Genomic DNA, 20,107 nt, shown 5'->3' with positions numbered 1-20,107 from the left:
ACCCCCTCATTCCCTGCTGACCATAAGGCAAAACTCAGAGGGTCTTGGGTATACACAGGTGTTGTTTTTTTAAGTCTGTAATTGTGATGTGCTTAGGAACAGGGTTGTGATAGCCATTAGCCCTTGTGAACACTCTCTCCTGCCTTCCTGCAATGCAGTTCTTATAACTGGTAGTCTTATTTTAAAATTCTGAGTTAATGGTCTTTTTTTCACAATAGAATATGTCCTTTTTTATCTGTTTTGCCTAGAATTTGATGAAGCATTTTAATTTGAAAATTTGAGTCTTCTTCTGCTCAGATAAACTTCCTTCTACTTCTTAGTGGCTTCCTCATCTCATCTGTTAATTTTTCTTTGTCTAGCACTCCTGTTATTCACATGGGAAGTCTACTGGATCTGTTATCCAAATCTATGGCCTTGCCCATCTTTATTTCATTGGTTTTAACAGAGATTTCTGTGCTCCTTCTATTCATCTATTGATTTGTTTGTTTGCTTGAAAAGCATTGTCCATCTTTATAGATGCAGCTAAATTTTGCATGTGTCTGTGTGTGCAATGCTTGAATCTCCTTAATTGTTCTTACAATTTTGTTTATTGCGGAATGGGTGCATTTATGTTCAAGATCAAGTTAAAAGTCTAACCTAGCTCTGTCAATAGTTAAATAACATTTTTTATACCTTATCTGTTCCAAAAAGCATTTCTGATATCAAATAGTACTATTGATACTAATAGACTGATTTTTAAGTTCTACTTGGATGATTAGTTTCAGGAAGTTTTTGTTATTCTTTGTTCCTATCTAAATCTGAAAGACTGACCGATAATGTTTAACTACAATTTCAGACAATGTGGTGAAAGCAGAGATAATTTCAGACTTCCCAGCCCTTGCTTCCAATCTTTACCGCCTACTGTATAAGATAAGAGCTCTGCTGATCTAGGGGAGGACTTCTGCAATAGCTTTATGTTGTTAGAAGCCACTTATTTTGTGTGTCTCTTGAGTCTCTTCATTCTGGGTTCTGGCACCGTTTTGGCTAGTTGTTGAATTAGTTTGTCTCTTCCCTGGGGGGTTACGTTCCAGTTGCTGAGGTACCTTGGGTGACAGTAATCTTGATAATGAAGGGAGGCACAGCAATCTGGCGAAGTATGTCAGATATTTGCCAGAGTGTGGAAATAGAATTCCCCTAATGAGAGCTTAAACAAAGCCTCTCTGTTCCTCAGTCTTTTCAGCAGGCCATGCTTGGTGTTCTTCTAGAACCAGGGCCAAAAAGGACTCAAAGCATCTGCTAAGCATTCCTGCAGCTCACGGGGGACAAGGGAGACCCATTGTCACCTCAGGAACGCTCAGTAGGGAAGACAAATTACCATTCCCTGGGAATTCACAAACCTCTGCAAACCAAGAGTTCTCAAATCTCTACCCCTTGGGTCTCTGCCACCTGCCTCCAAATTTTCATCAAACACAGAAGAGGGAAGTTCTCTATCAGCTTTTCTTTCCCCCTTTGAATCCAAGGTCTTACATCCTCCAGTTAAACAGCAGGTCTTGTTACTGCTCAGCTCAGGACAGGTCCTATAGTTTGATTAGAGATGTAGGATGAAGAGTGCCTGTCTGGCTCAGCCGGTAGAGCACGTGACTCTTGATCTCAAGGTCATGAGTTCAAGACCCACATTAGATGTGGAGCCTACTTACTTAAAAAAAAAAAAAAAAAAAAAAAAAGAACTAGAATGGTAGCGTACACAAAGTGTCATAAAGAGGAGAGGGGAACCTAAATAAAATTAAAGGAAAACTTGCCAGAAAAAAAATAAATAAATAAACAAAACATATGGTTAGGTAAAGAGTGATTTAAAACTCAATTCTAGGGGCACCTGGATGGCTCAGTCAGTTAAGAGTCTGACTCTGGGTTTCAACCCAGGTCATGGGACTGAGCCCCGACTTGGGCTCCGCACTCAGCATGAAGTCTGCTTGAGTTTCTGTCCCTCTGGCCCTCCCTCTGCTCTCTCCCTCAAATAAATCAATAGATCTTTAAAAAAATAATAAAAACAAAACTCAACTCTATTGAAAGTAAAGCCAACACTCTCTCACCTAGACACCATTTGTTCATGAAATGAAAGATTAGAAGTCTCCTCAAACCACTCTCCCTTCTTCTTTTTGAAGAAAGAAGTTGTTGCTGTGTGTATATTTATGTGGATGTGGGTTGGTGGAATAGGTCAGCTGGGGAGAGTATCAAGTGAGAGGAGTTAACAAATTCATGAACTGTCAGATCTCTCCAATCTGTATTTTATTTCCTAAATCACCCACTTCTATCCTGTCTACCCCTAGATCTATGTTCTGTCCATTGGGGGGGGCGGGGCACAAAATCCAGTCTTTTCTAACTAATGACCTTAGCTTTTATCCTGGCCTTATTTCAATGGGTATTCATTAAAAATCTCTCAGAATAATATCTACCCCAATTTTAGCCAACCTAAATGAGAGCAGCTCCAACAAGCACATCTTGTCCTTGTTAATCAGACATAGACACTTCCTAGGCCTCATCTAACAATAAGTATACATCTGCCAGGTCCACTTTTGGACAAAGTCCTTCTTTTGGGGAGGGGGGGTTGACAATTAGTATGCCAGGTCTTGAATTTAATTCCTGCTTAGTCTTTTACTATTTAAGTGTTTTTAGAAAAAAGTACTTTATCTCTCTGAGTCTCTTTATTCACCTATAAAAATAGATAATACCTACTTTGTGGAGTTATTATGAGAATGAAGGGTAACATTTTGAAAGTGAAGGACACTTAAGAAAAATTAGAAGAAAGTTAAATCATTTTAATATTCTTTAAATTTTAAAAGTATTTATATCAAGTAGGGGCTTTTCCATAAATTGTCCAAATTTACCCTTGCAATGGCCCTCTGAGTTAGATATTATCACTGAAGAAGCTGAGGTTCTGGCTAAAGGAGCTGGGGTTCAAGCTTAGATCTTGTAACGTCAAATATTGATTTTTTGCAACCAACTCCAAATGCTTCGTCTGAAGATTAAGTTATAAAAGCACAGAAAAATGGATGTCTCTTAGTGGAATTTTAAGTATTAGTGAAAAGATTGAGAGAGAGATCTCGGCACCACATAACCAGCAGCTTACTCCAGCCTTGATTCCATCAGACCTAGGAAAGAGGGTCTTAGATGTGAGCATACTGCCACTGCTGCCTGAATCATGATTACTGTGGGGATATTTTAACCCCCAGGATTTAGGATTCTTATATATTTCTCCTAAGAACCCATTTCTACCAGGGGCACCTGGGTGGCTCAGTTGGTTAAGCGTCTTGACTCTTGACCCCAACTCAGGTCTTGATCTCAGGGTTGTAAGTTCAAGCCCTGCGTTGGGCTCCACACTGGGCATGGAGCCTACTTTAAAAAAAAAAAAAAAAGAACCCATTTCCATCAATTAAAAAACATCAGAATTTATAGTCCTTCAAATTTTGTTCATTTCCAGATTTCCGTATATGAAGTAGATAAAATGATGAATGAAGTGGAAATGACTTTTCTGGTCGCAAGGAATATCAGGTACTTACCTTGAAAAAGATCCATTCTTGCAAAGTTCCCTTTTCTACACATGGTGAAGTTTCGATGAACAGAACAATATTGCTCTGTACAAACAAATAAAACCCAAACAAGTGCCTGATCTCTTCCCATGGTCAAGTTTTCACATCCCTGCTCCAAAGCAATGAACTAGGCAAAGAGCTGCAACTTGCTTAATATATGGGAGCAGCTGGTATGATACCCAGCATTCATGCAGTTAGTTCTGGAGGGAAAAGTCTCAAGTCCCATCTTATTTTTGTCAGTAATTAAAGCTCTGATCTACTCCAGAGTTTGCTGGATATGCAGGTCAATACGTCAAAAAAAAAAAAAAAAAAGACTGGCTGATACTTTTGTCAATTTTTTCATCACCTTAAATCCAAATGTCAGCTTTCTGCACATTTATCTATTATCCTATTAAAGTAGTTCCAGAAGTCCTCACAAAATACTGGATATTTTGCTCAACACCTCTTTGAAATAATGAGACTTTCTGTAAGTTTTTGAAATAATTTTGAAACAATCTCAAGCCCTCAGAAAAAGCAGTATAGTACATAGAACTGTCTTTTCTGGAACCATGTAAGTTTCTGGCTTCATTATCCCTGAATATTTTAGTATATAGTTCCAATAAACAAATATTCTCTCAACCAAAACATAACCATCAAAACCAGGAAAATAGCATTGCTATTTTCAAGCTGACACTGGTCAGCTTGAGCTGCTATATCATGCTATACCAAAATACACTGGGCAGCTTAAACAGCAGAAGTTTATTTTCTCACAGTTCCAGAGGCAGCGGTCCAAGATCAAAATGTCAGTCTATTTGGTTCCTGGGGAGCACTCTCTTCCTGGCTTGTAGACAGCTGCCTTCTCCCTGTGCCCTCATATGGCCTTTCCTAGGTGTGGGTGGAGAGAAAGAGAGAGAGAGAGGAGAAATGTACAGAGAGAGGGAGATCTCTTTCTCTTCTTACAAAGCCACCAATCCTATCAGATTAGGACCCTGCCCTTATGACCTCATTTAACTTGAATTACCTGCTCAAAGCTCTACTTCCAAATACAGTCACATTGGGGGTTAGGGCTTCAACATATAAATTTGGTGGGTGGGGGGGAGGGTACACAATATAGTCCATAGCAACTATCAAATCCTGAGACCCCCATTCAAGTTTCACCAAATGTCCTAATGATGTCCTTTGTCACAAAAATCCAGTTCAGAATCACATTTTGCATGTTATTTCTCTCTAGTCCTTCATCTGTAACAGTTCCTCAGTCTGTCTTTGACTTTGATGACCTTGACATTTTTGAAAATTATAGGCCAGGTTTTTTTGTAGAATGTCGTCCATGTGGGTTTGCCTAATGTTTCCTAATGGTTAGATTCAAGTCATAAAACTCACAGCAATGTCGCAAAGGTGAACCCTACACGCTTCTCATTGCATCCTACCCGGTAGAACTTATTTTTGACCTTGCTCCATTACTAATGATCATTTTGGTCATTGAGGAAGGTGGTGCCTGTTTCTCCACTTTAAAGTTCCTCGTTCTTAGTTTTGTAATTCATATGGTTTTTTCGGAAAGCGATGTGAAATGTCCCATGTCCCCATGTAAATGTTTCATTCTTTCTCCATCTTATTTTTTATTTACTAATTTATATCAATAGAGACTCATGAATTCTTATTTTATCCAACTGTTTACATTATAGTCATTATTTATTGTAACGATAAAATTGTTCCCAATTTGACCAGTGGGACACTATTCAGGCTGCTTCCCGTGTCTTTCTGGCATGTGCTTCACTAGTACTTGCCTTGTTCCCGCTCTGGAATCTGTCTTTTCGAGTCCTGGTTCCTTTCAGGGGTACAGACAGTCCCCGATTTGTGATAGTTTGTCTTACAATTTTTCAATTTTACAATGATGCAGAAGCACTATACATTCAGTAGGAGCCATACTTTGAAACTGGAACTATGAACTTTCTGGAGCTAGTGATACGCAGTATGATCACCTCTCCTCTGTGGGTAGTGGAAGCACAGCTCCCAGCCCGGCGCGCAATCACGAGGGCGGACAAACAGTACACCTACAACCATTCTGTCCCCGTACAACCATTCTGTTTTTCACTTTCAATGCAGACTTAAACAAATTCTATGAGATATTCAACACTTTATTATAAATAGGCTTTGTGTTAGATGATTGTGCCGAACTGTAGGCTAACGTGTTTCAAACACATGTAAGGTAGGCTAGGCTAAGTAAGTTGGGTGTATTACGTGCATTTTTTATTTACAACATTTTCAATTTACAATGGGTTTATTGGGATGCGATCCCAGTGTAAGTCGAGGAAGATTTGTATTTAGATTCTGAGATCTAAGTGTGCTCATTGCTATTGGGATGTTGCCTTTCCAAGGCTCTCTCGGTGGTTGGAGATAGAGAATATCTATATAAGTTATAAGTGTGTGCAGGAATGTGTGCACTTGCATCTATAAATATTTCAATACCTATCTATGTATATCTATATACAATGAGTTCTGCTTTAACATTTGCTTCATAATGCGATTTTGTTCCAATGCAACTGCAATATTAAGGAACAATTTGAGCACAGCACATTTTTTTGTTTGCTTAGGCTTGATTTCCTCTGCAAGAAATACAAGATGAACACAGAAAACTACACCCAGTTGAACCAAGCCTTGCCTTATGTAAGACACACACACATGCATACACACACATATACACACACACAACCAACATCCACCATCTACAACTCACTTTATGTGCTATGCGCCATACCCACCTCATCTGATGTTACAACTTTCTGTCTGATTTCAAATAACTCTCCTCTCTACCACTTCACAATGACTCCGAAGCTGCAACCCTTCTGATGTCTACTTCCACAAGCAAATTTCTGGTCCTTTTCAATGTAAAGTGCCATATCTAGTATCGTATTTATGTATTTCTTACCCATTTAACATGTTAACTGTGCTATCATTTTTACTGTGTTCCAATCTTTTTAATGTGTCACTTATGAAGTATTTGCTCCAATCCCATTTCGTTCATAAGCCTTGTCATTTTTATTGTCTGATTTTGTATGACATGACAGTTTTTAGGAACATGTATGTAGCATTCTAGCAGAGTTGATTCTATTCAAAATTGTAAATTCACACAAACGTCTCTAATTCTAATTCAACACTGCAGGATTCATTTTAATTTTCTTGTCTTCTATTTTGGAAGCCCCAGTGACAAACCTAACTCCTCTTATCCTTGATATGGGCACTTAATTCATCAAGCTTCAGGAGATAACCCATCTCCCATCACTACCACTGCCTCATCCTCCATGCAGATGGTCTTCTCACCACCCACACTTCATCACCAGGGTTCTCCCTGCATATAGGCCAGCTTACCCTTCCTTAGCTTATGACAACCCACACCAAGCCCCTTTTCCATGTGGTCACTGTCTTCACTCTTCCTGGATCTCATTCTCCACCACGAGCAGTCCACTTACATTGTTCAGGCTCCAACAACATGTGCTGGTCTGAGCCACTGAATCACCCTCACCACCAGATGGGAACAACTACCTTGTTCAGTCCTACCTTTATCTGTAGAACTGAATTTTTCATTAGAAGGAGAAATGGAAAGGGGAAGAGGAAGAAAAAGAGTCAAAATTTTTGTCAGAGGAATAAAAAATAGTGACCTATCACCCTGCAATAGCGGTCTTCTGGACTTACATTATGGGATTAGCTCTATTCCATTTTATTTTATTATTTTTTAAGATTTTATTTATTTGAGAGAGAGGGAACACACATGCAGGGGGGAGGGGTGGAGGGAGAGGGAGAAGCAGGCTCCCCGCTGAGCAGGAAGCCCGATGTGGGGCTCAATCCTAGGACCCTGAGATCATGACCTGAGCTGAAGACAGATGCTTAACCGACTGAGCCACCCAGGCGCCCCAACTCTATTCCATTTTTAAAAAGTCTTTTAATCTTATAGAAAGAGCCAGGGATTACATCTATATTGAGCTAGGTTAAATTACCAGTCATTCTTCTCCCAAACTTCTAAAATGAAGCAAAATGGAGCATGAAGTGATTGAAAAAAATATCACTTTATAAGCTGCTGTTTCAATATGTCGTGGATGTTTAGCTTGCTATACATTAAGGACATTTTATTTTATCCTTGATTTCAAACATAAAATGACTTTTTAGCCTAAAATAAGTTTTACCAGCCCACGTTGATGGCATGGAACACACTCCTCTTACAGAGCAAATGCTGTTGGGGAGGGAGTGTAGGGGAACAGGGCCCAGACCACACAAGCAGTGAGCTGCACTATGATGCTATCACTTCCAATCGTCACCAACAAAACAGGTAGCCAGCACTCAGTTCATTGCAGAGGCAGGCAAAAATATATATAAGCCAATTGATGAAAACCTCTCCACTTATTCTTTGCATAAATTCATTGGGGAAAATTAAAACTCTCAAGGCCAGGTACCTTAAAGCAAAATATGGATATGGGTAAGATGAGACAATTAAGAGCCACAGAAGTATCTTTAGGATCTCATCAAAGAAGAATCTAGTTTGGTTCAAAACAATTCTCTTAGAAGCACTTTCTAATAATTATCCCCGATTCTTTATTGAGCTAGAAATGAGAATTTATATCAAATCTCACAATACACCCTTTTGAGTTTATCAGCCATAGTGTGTTAGGTAAACTGTAAATATTTCACATTATGGTTTGTAGATTCAATCATTCTCAGCAAGCCCTTTTGATATCTTCAAAATTTCCTCAGTAAAAGATCTCTTTCAGATATCATTATATCACACATAATGATTGCCTAAAAATTCATGTCTCTGAAGTGAGTGAAATCAGGTACAATGGTTTTCTCATCATTCTCTCAATATACAGTAGAAGTTCTCTTTTACTGACATCTATTTTACTCAACTCATGGAATTAAACAAGCTGTCTAGTCTGTTACTGTAATCATATTTTTCAAACAAGTATATGTTACCAGCTTACTTTATAATTGTTTGATCCAATTTTAGCAACTTGCCAGGATGACACTTTTCTAAAATAACCAATTCAATACTCACTCATGTTTAAGTGTACTTAATGTGAGAGGTAATTTCTACATTGAATTTATTAAAAAATACAAAGTTTGGAGGTCCTCAAGAATACCCTCAGGTTCAATAATTTGTTAAAAAGCATCAGAAAAAGCACTTATGCTCACAGTTGCTGTTTATTATAGCAAAAGGATAGAGATTCAAATCGGGCTAGAAAAGAATCACATAGGCCAAGTCTAGGAAAGTTCCAGACGTAAGCTTCCAGTTGGCCTCTCCCAAGGGAGTCAAGTGAACAGGGCTAACTACTAGCAATGATGGGTGGCAATATGAAGTAATGCCAACCAGGAAGTTCACCAAGCCTTGGTTTCCAAAGTTTTTATTTGGATTTGATCATATAGACATGACTGACCACCGACATGGCTTCCCTTAGTCTCTACCCTTCCAGAAGCTGAGGGGTTACCACATGGCCCAAGACCACACTGTTAATCATAGTTAGCATAGACTGTCTAGGTGACCCAAAGTCCCCAGGTAAATAAATACACTCCTTTCAGGCAGGACATTCCAAGGGCTTAGAGATTACCTCCCAGAAGCTGAGAACAAAGTCCATAATTGTATGTTATCAGTTTACTTAATACTTCTTTGAATGATGCAATTTTAGTAACTTGTCTATATGGAACCTTTCTAAAACTTAATGTTCATTGATGTGACTGATTTTGCATTAGGTATACATAAGACAGTATGGACTGGAAAGTAAACAACACAAAAATCTAAAAAGACTCTTATTTAGTTTGCTTGTCAAGTTTCTTTATGTTATTTAAAGAACTTGAAGCTGAATATCTTAGACAATGAACTTTTTGTGTAGTTTATGCAAGGAAATAGATAGGAAATTTCAATCTGCAGACCCTCCCCCCCCCCCCCCCCCCAAAAAAAAGGTCTTGGCCTTACAACAAAAGGTTGGGAAATAAATGCATACATGTGGATCTTCACTGACTAATTCCTTTTTCTAGTTTTTTAAGTTTTTCAATAACATGCCAAACATTAGGTAACAGGGAACTGACAATGTGGAATTTTATCTGAGCCCTGTGCTCTGGAAAATAGAGAATGTTAAAGGATCCTTACCCTTTATGCTCCAGAAAACGAACAAGCTTACTGAAAAAAACCACCATTCCCCATAAGACTAGACAAGACTCACAAAATCCCCTATGACAAAGCCAGACACAGACCTTCCGAATTCCCTTTTTTGCCTCATTGAATTATAAACTGAACTACTCATCCCACTGATCAATCAGAACAAAATGCTTGTTAGCCAAACTTGGTTAAGCTCCTCTCTCACCTCCAGGCCCCTGAACATTGGTCTGCCTCCAGCTTGAGCCAGCATACAACCCCTCCTGAGAATAGGAGGGCCTCAGGTAGAATCTCTGAGCTACTATCCCATCATTGCCCTGCTCTCATCCCCCTTAAAAATATTTTTTCTTTCGGGGCGCCTGGGTGGCTCAGTTGGTTAAGCGACTGCCTTCGGCTCAGGTCGTGTTCCTGGAGTCCCAGGATCGAGTCCCAGGATCGAGTCCCAGGATCGAGTCCCACATCGGGCTCCCTGCTTGGCGGGGAGTCTGCTTCTCCCTCTGACCCTCCCCCATCTCGTGTGCTCTCTCTGTCTCTCATTCTCTCTCTCAAATAAATAAAATCTTTAAAAATATATATATATATTTTTTCTTTCTTTCCTTTAGTTCTTTCTCATGTTCATCCTTATTTTTTTCTTCCTTTTTCTCTTTCATTGCATTAAGAGGCATTTCTTTTGAGTCACTATGCTGTTGTCAGCAACATTCTGCCCCTCCCCGACCTCATCGCAGCCCTTCGTGCTCTGGGAGTCGCAGGGAGACTAGCCCAACTCTGAGGCACTGAAACAGTATTTTTGGTACGTTTATGCCTTGTCCATTCCAAAATCACTTAAAGTGGTAAATAATACTATGTAGATCGATTGATTTGAATAAAAACCTTAAGTTCTACTCAGACGGCCTATTTCTGGAAGTTTTTGTATTTTGGGTTCACATTTTAAGGTGAGAGATTAGTTTATAATTATTGGCTGTAATTACAGACAGTTTGGTGAAAATTTATCTGTTTTCAGGTTTTGCCAGCATTTGTTCCTGCCAATAATCTTTAAGCTGTTTCTTGTACATCTTGAGATGCCTCTCCTAGGACAGGGGAGGATATGAGACCATGCTTTATTCATCTAGGGATTTTATCAGAACTAAACAAATATATTCATTGACCAGGTGGCCACCTTCATGAATAAACCGTTACATTTTTCTATATTTACAGAATTACTGGATAGCACAAACTCCAATTTTATTTGATTCCCAAGAAACAATCTTGGAGAAGTTTGATATTCTGGTGTCCTATAGATGGTCCACAGAAGTAATTTCCTAAGTGAAATAGTAAGATGGTCATGCTTATCTTTTTGGATGTAGTGAGAGAGGTAAGTGTGCAGATTAAAAATAATAGTACATTTTATAAAGAATCAACTATTTACATAATAATTTTCATTTACAACCCACCAGAATGGAACAAATTTTGGGGGTGAAATTGCCCTCATCTTTTAAGTAGGAATTTGGGTAATCCAGTGCCCTATAAATATAGAAAACATGCCCAATCATTAACAAACGTAGATAACTGGTCAATAAATCAGATTGTTTTCATATATTTATTTTAATTTTGATAAATCCTCTACATGAATAATACTTCATGCTGAATCATAGAGTTTAAGTAGCTTGCCACAGGCAACAAAATAAAAAGCAGAACCTGAATTCAAATTTATATCATTTATATCTGTTTGGTGTCAAAGGCCACACTTTTTTTTTCATTATGCCATACATTATGCATCAAGAGCTGTATCATGTGCTTCAGACCCTCCTTAGGCCCAGAAATTAAGTATCATAGTATAATATTGGGGTATATGCTAAACTCCCAGTAATAATAACAACAATAATAAAACAATCATATTGCATGTAATCAAAATTATATTCCTTGACGGATGACCCTCCATTCCCCATCAATATAAAAGCATGGTAATAACCTATACACTCTTTCTCCTGAAATAAGAGCTTTGGAATCAGGAAAACTTGAATTCTCTCACTTATCAACTATGGGACCTTAGATCACTTAACTTCTTTTTTTTTTTTTTTAAGATTTATGTATTTATTTGAGAAAGAGAGAGAGGACGAGCAGGAGGAGGAGCAGAAGGAGAGGGAGAGAGAGAATTTCAAGCAGACTCGCCGCTGAGCATGGAGCCTGATGCAGGGCTCGATCTCATGACCCTGGGATCATGACTGGAGCTGAAACCAAGAGTTGGACGCTCAACCAACTGAGCCACCCAGGCGTCCCCGATCACTCTTAAAGCTTCAATTTCCTCATTTGAAATATTGGAATAATAATAACATCACTAGGATCTGTGATTATATACTGTATTACCCGTTATTGCAATTTGAAACGATCCACTACAAGTTATTTTAATTGCTGACACACCCTGTTTGGTCTGATTGGACTCTCTTTGTTTTTCCCTCTACTCTTTGTATTAGAAAAGGACCCTATTTGACAGTAACTGGATGCTATCAAAAAGATGGCTCTGAAACTAACAGTTACTTTCCATGCAAAGAAATACCGCCTGTTTTGTGCCTGTAGATGCCCCTTTAAATTATTCACACGTTCAAGACTTGGTTCAAGAAGGTTTTCATTATTACCTGCTAGAAAGGGCTAATTGGGATTGTGTTCCTGCAACCCACAGCCATGCCAAGCAGAGAAGTCAAGTAGCTGTACACAGAACACTTAATGTCGTGGCATTAAGCCATGTGGTGTAAAGAGCACTGTGAAGGAGCAGACTTAAGTCCTAATTGCAGCTCTGTTAAATCCGAACTGAATCTGAATCTGAACTCTCTCAGTCCCAATTTACTTATCTACAAAATCACAAAATCACAGAATTTGTTACATACTGTCTTTGGGTTCCCCAAATTCTAAGTTACTAGGAATGACTCTCCAGAAATAAAATATTCAGAGGACTTCAATCACTTATTTGCACCTTCATTTATTCACTAATTTAAATTTGTGTAGTGCCAAGCACTGTTCTTTTTTTTTTTTAATATTTTATTTATTTATTTGAGACAGAGAGAATGAGAGACAGAGAGCATGAGAGGGAGGAGGGTCAGAGGGAGAAGCAGACTCCCTGCCGAGCAGGGAGCCCGATGCGGGACTCGATCCCGGGACTCCAGGATCATGACCTGAGCCAAAGGCAGTTGCTCAACCAACTGAGCCACCCAGGCGCCCGCACTGTTCTTTCTAAATATTGGAGATCCCACAGTTGTGGGGGTGGGTGGGGGTGGAAATAGAGTCCTTGCTTTCAAGAATTTGAAATTCCTTGAAGACAACAAACTATAAACTAAAAAGTAAATATAGAACATGATGGCAACTTCTAGAAAACTTGAGGAAATATTGTTATCAAGAAAGCAATATATAAAAAGTTGTTCAATTTAATCTATTAAACTAGTGCCTTATTCACAGTCATTCCAACACAAAAAGGAGACAAATATTTCTTTCTTGAGCAAATCAACTAGAATGGGCTATAGCTCAGATGCATGGTTAAAAGTCAGCAGCACAGGGACGCCTGGGTTAAGCGTCGGCCTTTGGCTCAGGTCATGATCCCAGGGTCCTGGCATTGAGTCCAGCATCGGGCTCCTTGCTCAGTGGGGAGCCTGCTTCTCCCTCTGCCTACCGCTCCCCCTGCTCGTGCTCTCTCTCTGACAAATAAATAAATAAAATCTTTAAAAAAAAAAAAAAAGAGTCGGGAGCACAAAAAGGCGGAAAACTTGATGACAGAAAGAAAAAAAGGTTACAGAAAAGAATACAGACATAAACAAATGAGAAAGCTTATCAGGAGTGAAAAAGGGAAAAAAGGAGGAATGCCAGGCAGTGAATTTTAAGTCTATGTTAGGAGCTGTATATCTGTTCATTTTTAACTCATTGCAACAGTTGAATAATTTATGTATTTCTCTCAGTTTAAAATGAAACTAAGGCTCAAAGAAGATGTGTAACTTGCTAGGATCTGCACATAGTCCTCAAGTTAAAAACCAATGCTCTTTCCATGGCACTGAGACTCCTATGAAACTCTTAGGAGAGTGGAAGGGTAAGAACTTATCATTGTGTAAGAACCTTGAAATTCTTGGTGTGACACTGTTATTTGACCAACCACACACAGATCGCGGGGTATCCTAGCAAACAATACAATTCTTTTTATTGTGAAAGTATAGATTTCACATTGAAGATTGAACATATTGTATTTCTCTGAAATTTCAAGACAAATCCTTGTTTTACATGAAGAGAAAATCCCTCCTCCAAGCTTTATTGGATAAAGTAGATTGAACTGAGAAGTGAAAAGAGAGGGGGGAGGAGCTCAAATAAGGCAAGCATTCCATGTAGGGCTGAATTCATTTTAATTATAAATAGATGGTTGACTATAAGATAGGGCAAATATTATGAGCAATGCCTTCATGTTTTTGATTTGCACTGGAAGCTGCTGATTCTGCCTGGTTGCAATTGCAAAGATTTCTATTATTTTGATAATTACTTCTACTTTAAGATAATGAGTGGGTTTGACTCTTCTGTCATAGTTCCAATTCTGAGCCTGCTTCTTATTTTTCTTTTAAATATTAAAATCTTCATGACTAAAGCTTCCAAGCAACATTTTCCTCCAGGATCCAGACCTTTGCCAATTATTGGAAATCTGCATATTCTCAATCTGAAGAGGCCATATCAAACTATGCTGGAGGTAAAAAATGATTGTTCATTTCATACTTATTTATAATTTTCTACATCGTTCTTACACTCACGGGTTTCTTATCATGCATATATTTATCACCGGTTCATATATGTATAATGAAGTAACTAGATAGGATTCAAAGTTAATTGAACTGTTTTATTTAATTTTTAGTTTCTTTTAAATTTGGACATATAAAAATATTAGTAAATATATTTCTATTATTTAAAGTGGTATTTTTATCCTGAAATATTTATGATCTGTATCCTTTATTTTAGCCACTTTGATCTACATATTCCATATTTTATATCCATCTTCCATATCTTACATATTTCACTATGACGGAACTGAACTATGATCATAGTCTTACTCTAGAAAATTTTAACTTTTTTTTTTTAAAGATTTTATTTATTTATTTGACAGAGAGAGACAGTGAGAGAGGGAACACAAGCAGGCGGAGTGGGAGAGGGAGAAGCAGGCTTCCCGCTGAGCAGGGAGCCCGATGTGGGACTCGATCCCAGGACCCTGGGATCATGACCTGAGCCGAAGGCAGATGCTTAATGACTGAGCCACCCAGGCGCCCAAAGAAAATTTTAACTTTTATTCAAAACAGTTTGTATGAAAGGCACGATCAAGAGTATGGCCCCAGCAACTGAGACCAAGAATTATCTGTCATTAATTAGCTGTGTGAATTTATATAAGAATTTAGTCTCTATTTCTTTGTCTGTACAGGGCTAGACCAAATATTGGACCAATTTCTCTAATTTCCACTTCAAAGATTTTACGATTCTTGACTGTGGAATAAGATGGATGGAAGGAAGGAAGGAAGGAAGGAAGGAAGGAAGGAAGGAAGGAAGGATGACATAATATTCATAGTTTGCATTTGGCCATAAATTCCAATTTTTAAGTTCAAAGGACAGATAATTGAAATCGAGTTCTGCTCTATTCCATAAATTCTAAGTTTGAAAGCCATAACGGGCGATATACTGAAGAGAAAACCATTACTTTGCCTCTGAGGGCAACATAATCATCATCATCTTTATCATCATCATCTTATATTTGTATTGTACTTCTTATTTTACAAAAGACTGCAAGGATTTCACTTATTCCTTACAATTACCCTCAGAGGAAAATAGGGATGATATTTTTATCTCAATTTTACAGATATGTGACTCAGAGCAATTGACTTACTAGTAACTAAAAAGCCAGGACTTGTGTTTTCTGATCTTTTAATGCTACTTTATGGTTTCTCCTATACTCAAAGGTCACATGACAGGTTGATTCCTCAGGAGAACAAGATCTCTCAACAAAGTCCCTCATCTAATTCCATATACCCAATCCTATTTTTTTCCTAACATTCCTGTTTTTTTGCTCACGCATTAACCAGCCTAATCCCTTTACTATTTAGATCTTCATTTTTTTTATTTTTACTTCTGTCCTATTGTTCTGTGTTAATTTCACCTATGAAATATCTTTCCCACACTTCTTCCTAGCCTACATCTCAACTTTTTTCTTAAAATTTATCTTTCTAATTTTTGTTCCTTTTCTGAAACCTGCCATATCCACTTTATCAAATTTACATATAGTGGTTCACACCTGAGAAACTGTCCTCACAGCCTCAAATTCCTATTTTAATTTTTACTTAACTGGAACATTAATTTAATTATATTATCTTCCTAAATTATTGACCCCTTCTATAATTCCTATTACAATCCTGTTATTTTTTAAATTCAAGTTTCTTTTTTTTTGTAGTCATCATCTGTCACCAAAAAGCATTATTATAATATCATAGACTATATTCCCTATGCTATACTTTTCATCTCTGTGACTATTTATAACTGGAAGTTTGTACCTCTTAATCCCTTTTATCTATTTCACCCATCCCCCAGCTACCTCCCCTCTGGTAACCATCAGTTTGTTCTCCATAGTTAAGAGTCTGTTTCTTGGTTTGTCTCTCTCTTTTTTTTTCCCCCTCTTTGCTCATTTGTTTTGTTTTTTAAATTCCACATAAAAGTGAAGTCATATGGTATTTGTCTTTCTCTAATTTATTTCACCTAACATAATACCCTAATACCCTCTAGGTCCATCCACGTAATTGCAAATAACAAGAATTCATTCTTTTTGATGGCTGGGTAATATTCCTCTGTGTGTGTGTGTGTGTGTGTGTGTGTGTGTGTGTGTGTTAGCTTCCTTATTCATTTGTCTATTGATGAATGCTTGGGTTGCTTCTATATCTTAGCTCTTATATAATGCTGCAATAAACAGAGGGGTGCATATACCTTCAAATTAATGTCTCATTTCCCTTGGGGTGAATATCCAGCAGTGGAATTACTGAATCATATGGTATTTATATTTTTAATTTTTAGAGGAACCTTCATACTGTTTTCCATAGTGACTGTACCAATTTACATTCCCACCAACAGTGCACGAGGGTTTCAATTCTAATGTTATTTTCCAAAGTCAAGTTTCCTAAAGAAAGAAATATTAGAAGTCCAATTCTCATTCTTTACCTAAACCTTAGTTGGGTAAAAACCACAAGCTCTGCAACCAACAAGCCTGCATGTATATCCTTTTTTGAGCATTGCTATTCACTGTGTGACTTCTTAAAGCCACAGTACCTTGCCTTTTATATGATGGAAATGATGATAATATCTACTTTTCTGGTTTATAATGTGCATTAAAAGAGATACTGGCAATATGGTTAAGAAGCAATAAATGATCACTCTTATTATTTTTAATTATCAAAGAAAATTTAATTTTTTTTTTTCCAGTAAGAGGTGAGACACAGTAGTGCAGAACTAACTTGGACCTATTATGGTCATAGCATCCCACAAAGGATAGGGCATGAATATGGTGGTCAGGTAGTCAGTGTGGTAGTCAGAAAGTACTTTGTCTTCCTAGAGTCCATGGTGGGCATTTTCTGAGACCAAAGAAAAATGTAATAGAGAGAAACTATGAGTCAATTCCATGATGTCAGAGCCCTGCTACTTGAAATCTCAAACAAAATGGAGCATAAGGACAATCAGTGGATGATCATAATAATTACGGCTTAAACAGGTGTAGCAACCAAGGAGTATCTTTAGTGAACAAGTCCAGTATTGTCATTTCACAAGAATATGAAATTGATTAATTTGTCAGAATTAAATTATCAAAGATCAAGATCTAGTTCATTTTTTATTACAGTACCATGTTTTAGTTGCTTCTCTTTTTCTTATACACCCAAGCTCTCCCAGAAATATGGCTCCATTTACAGCATCCAAATGGGTCCAAAGAAGGTGGTGGTACTCTCTGGATATGAGACAGTGAAAGCTGCCCTGGTCAATTATGGTGATCAATATGGGGAACGGTCTCAAGTGCCTATATTTGAAAGACTTTTTGAAGGAAAAGGTAACAAACTCTAAGCTTAAAATATATCCTTATGGTTAAAATTATTAAATCAGTTGCATCATGTCATCTTTAATAATTCTTTTCATGATTTAATTTTCCTTCACCAATATACATTGCACAAATGGAATTTACTTAGGAGAAAATTTATGATTTATGGTTTTATTCTCATTGTACATGATTCTATTAAACAAATAATTATTAGCCAGAAACTATGTGAAAAGTACAATGCTAGGGAAATACAAAGAGAACAGAGGCCATCAGCTTAAGAGGTCACCGTCTAATGGTTGACATTGATCCATCAAACAATAGGATAAGAGTAGTGTTATAAATAATACTGAACCATATTTTCACCTGGATAAAGGTGTTGTATCTTGCTTATGTGTGTGTTGGATAAATGCCTTGAGGAAATCCAGATGCTATACTTTTATGTCATTCCACTAATGTAACAACCCTTTAAATTATTACATTAAAACTTTAATGCTAATTTAATAACTAAATATGGGAATGGTTTCATCTTGACATTAATTATTTTTAGTGAACTAATATTGGTGTCTAGTAAATACTACTAAGCCGTTTTAATGCTTCAACAACTTTTTGAAAAAGCATTTCACACTATCCTCCTCCAAAATCTTATTCTTTGAGATATTAGTAAATGTTCTATGTGTCAGTGTCAGTGAAGTGAATTTGAGAAATACTACATATTAAAGGCCTCTCTCAGGATTCATGGGGTGCCTATTAGGATATTAAAACCTCTGAGAAAAACACCAAAAGTCTATTTAATTTTATTTAATTCAGTTTTCACACTTATTAGTCCTTGGAACATTTCTTTTTAATTATATATATGAATTCTACTTAATTTTATTTAATTCAGTTTTCACACTTATTAGTCCTTGGAACATTTCTTTTTAATTATATATATGAGTTCTACTTAGTTAACATACAGTGCAATATTGGTTTCAGGAGTAGAATTCAGTGATTCATCACTTACCTACAACACCCAGTGCTCATCATAACATGTGCCCTCCTTGATACCCATCACCCATCCATCCCATCACCCACCCACCTCCTTTCATCAATCTTTAGTTTGTTCTCTACTGTTAAGAGTCTCTTATGGTTTGTTTCCCTCTTTCTTTTTTTGTTTTTTCCCCCCCTTTCCATATGTTCATCTGTTTTGTTTCTTAAATTCCACATATGAGTGAAATCATATGGTAGTTGTTTTTCTCTGACTTATTTCACTTAGCATAATACTCTGTAGCTCCATCCATGTTGTTGCAAATGGCAAGATTTCATTCTTTCTGATACTGAGTAATATTCCATTGTGTGTATATATACATACATACATGTATGTTTGGACCACATCAGTCCTTGGGACATTTCTTTTTCTTGGAATTCCAATTAACATCTCATAAAGTCAGCATTGAGGAACAGCAGTTCATTCAGTCCCTGATCTTTAGCTCTCAGGATCCATCTTCTTTTATTCCTTCTAAAAATTTGGGACACTTTTTATCTCTTGCTTCTGGAATCTCAGTTCTTTTTCACAACACTTCACATATTACTCACTGATTTTATGATTATATGCAAAATTGTTTTAATTGGTATCAATGTCAAATCTAATATTTTTTTCCTTAGCAAATAATTCATTTTAAGAATCAACTAGTCTTTCTTTTTAAGTGACTTAACTGGTCATAGGAAAACTATTCTTTGTTCAAAGATAAAATGATTACTTCTCTGCCCCACACCCTGTCTAGTAATCCACCCAAATGGGTACAAGCATTCTTTAAACCAATTTTGTATAAACAGAAGAAATATGTAATATTTTCATTACCATTAGGACATTTTAGAGTAGTACTTCATCTTAATAAATTATTTTGCCATGTAACTTAAATATATTTCAAACTTTGGTGCCAGTATTTAAAAGAAGTTCCAGGGGTGCTTGGGTGGCTCAGTTGGTTGGGCATCTGCCTTCAGCTCAGGTCATGATCCCGGGGTCCCAGGATCAAGCCTCGCATCGGGCTCCCTGCTCAGTGGGGAGCCTGCTTCTCCCTCTGCTGCTCCTCCTGCTTGTGTTCCCTCTCTCTGTCCAGTAAATAAATAAAATCTTTTTAAAAATAATAAATAAATAAATAAATAAATAAATAAATAAATAAATAAATAAAAGAAGTTCCATTCCTTATAATGCTAGATTAATGTTCTTCACAATTACATGGCTCAACTATTGCTATTCCCTGACTGTGGGTCCTTCATATTCTACTACTGTGTTCTCAAATGTAATTTTTTAAATATAAACACGAGATAATGCGGAGAGTCACATATTTGTTACAAAACAGTTTTATGCAGTACAGGATCCATAGACAGAAT

The sequence above is a fragment of the Mirounga angustirostris genome, unplaced genomic scaffold (assembly GCF_029215605.1).
Source record: "Mirounga angustirostris isolate CCGP_5_RB_7025 unplaced genomic scaffold, mMirAng1.0.hap1 SCAF_8, whole genome shotgun sequence".
In the NCBI taxonomy this organism is placed as follows: Eukaryota; Metazoa; Chordata; class Mammalia; order Carnivora; family Phocidae; genus Mirounga; species Mirounga angustirostris.
This window is presented reverse-complemented; position numbering follows the sequence as displayed.